This window comes from Atractosteus spatula, assembly GCF_055471065.1.
Source record: "Atractosteus spatula isolate fAtrSpa1 chromosome 16 unlocalized genomic scaffold, fAtrSpa1.hap1 SUPER_16_unloc_2, whole genome shotgun sequence".
Classification (NCBI taxonomy): Eukaryota; Metazoa; Chordata; class Actinopteri; order Semionotiformes; family Lepisosteidae; genus Atractosteus; species Atractosteus spatula.
The window spans coordinates 776,523-778,796 of record NW_028296632.1 but is presented as its reverse complement, the minus strand read 5'-3'; the positions used below and the strand labels follow the sequence as shown (position 1 = coordinate 778,796).

At 41.1% G+C, this 2,274-nt stretch overlaps 1 non-coding gene across 1 annotated transcript; it reads left to right on the top strand.

Annotated features, from left to right (window-relative positions):
• Positions 1–1,771: 1,771 nt before the first annotated feature.
• On the top strand, positions 1,772–1,842 carry trnag-gcc (transfer RNA glycine (anticodon GCC)). The gene has a single exon. It is a non-coding gene; the product is annotated as a tRNA-Gly (tRNA).
• The last annotated feature ends 432 nt before the right edge of the window (positions 1,843–2,274 follow it).

Genomic DNA, 2,274 nt, shown 5'->3' with positions numbered 1-2,274 from the left:
GCTTCTACTTTACGAGCACAACCCCCTCTCTGCCGGAGTGCTGGCTGTGACGAATTAAACCGGTTTCACAGGTTTCAATCACAGACCATGTGACATGGGAGTCAGGAAACTAACACACAGCGCCACCGGATTTGATAACACTATATAAACGCTATAAAATAATGTGACTAGGCACAGAACAAGTTTACAGCACAGTACAATAATAAATGCTGACCATGACTTTAGAAGCATAAATTGCCTTACACTCAATTTAAACACAAGCTGTCTTTAGCCCTCTAAGCTGGTTCATACAGAAATGTAGAGATCCAGGCTCAGAACACACAGCTTCATTAGCGAATACATATGCAGGACAACTAGAGAAGACGTTTTACAGAGGATGGATTTTTAGAAACATCCCATCAGTGACATCACTGAAGTCAACTCCTAGGTACTGTAACTGTCGTGTGGATAGTTTCACAAGAATCAGACAAAGGTTTAAGCATCGCTTGTTCTAGATAAAACTGCAAAAAAAACAACAACAACCCATAATGTACTTCTTTGCGGCTCTGTTTGCCCATATCATATAATCACAACGTGAAATCTAGAAAATAATATCACGTAACCAAAATCCGCAATATGGAAACAGAACCTGTGTAATTGTTGATAGATGATGTACTCGTAACATTTTTTCAAGACGAACTACAACATTTAAAAAATGACTTGTATGTACTTGATATCTCTAATCAATCCACGGGTCCCAGCACAAAACGAAACTAAAACGCATACCGTTTCGCGCTTCTTATTAGTTGCTCAAAAGTAATTTGACCGTATGAAATGCATAATATAAACCTAGAAACATATACGTGAGCAGTACTTAAGCACTGTAGTATCGGTGTTAAGACATACCTCTCAAATACTGTAAATCAAGTTAAAAATATCTCAAGACCGATTCTGGTCATAATGAAACCATGTTTCGTGTATGTTTTCTTTAAAGTACCGAGACCAGCCATATACTCTATGTTTATGTTCCAAAATTAATATCGTTTATGGCCTTCACACGCGTTGCAGTATGCTCCTATTCTTTTTATGCTCAGCTACTAAGATTTCCCTTCAGTGGTAAAATCAGATATGAATATTCAATACTTAAACGGGCACAGTTAAGACATTAAATATACATATACATACTGTATACAGTACAGTTTTCATACGGTAATATGTTTATGTTCCTAAATCAATCTCTTTTATGAGCATGTGAAAGGCATGGTGAATCGATTCTCAAAAATTACTGTACTTTGCATGATTGGAAACAAATGTGTGATTGCGAAATGCTGTGGTGTTACTTTTACAAAGACGGTCAATGAAAAAAAGAATGTTGACCAGGGCAATACTTTGAGTTTACACTTACAGCTTGTCCAAGGTCATTCATTATTAATACTATTAGTAATATCTTCGTTAAAGACTTTGATGGCCACAGCTCAAACATGAGAGGTTGAGCTTTATTAGCTCCACCTTGCGGAAATTCCGGATACTATTATTTTGCTTGTCGTATTATAGGAGAATTTACGGTAACTCGCGGTATTTACCGGTAGCTTGCGGTAGACTGCGTACAGCGTACCGCAAAATAATGCGGTATCGCCCGCGCATTTTGAATGGCTGCATCTGTAGGCTGCCAAAAGTCTCCGAAACCAAATTTTGATAGCAGAAAATTCTCACTCGTCCAGAAGTTCCCTTGGGACCCAACATCCAGCACAGAGTGGTAAAAAAGCGTCTTTTTTGGAGACCCTTGCAGTGTGCATTGGTGGTTCAGTGGTAGAATTCTCGCCTGCCACGCGGGAGGCCCGGGTTCAATTCCCGGCCAATGCAGTGGCTTTTGCAGCGAGCGGCTCCATCACTTGCATCCCCTTTCAACTCGCAACTGAAAACCCACTAAAGCTTAGAAGGTGTGAGCCAGGTCAGTACCCGGATGAGGGTGACCTACAGGGAAAAGCAAAGCTTACAGCTGGAAGCGGTGTTAATGGAGCCAGCGGTGGGGTGCTCACCCTGAGGTCTGTGCGGGTCCCAATGCCCCAGTATAGTGACGGAGACGCTGTGTGGTAAAAAGGCGCCGTCTTTTGGATGAGATGTAAAACCGAGGTCATAGCTCTCTGTGGTCATTAAAAGTGACCACCAAAACCTTTGACAAAAGCTCTTGGTAATTGATGGTCTTCAATAATGCTTCTCCTTTAGGTACATTTGAAATCAGCTGAAAAATGCTGTGAAATGGGGGGGCACTTCAGGCCAGTGTAGGATTTGGGT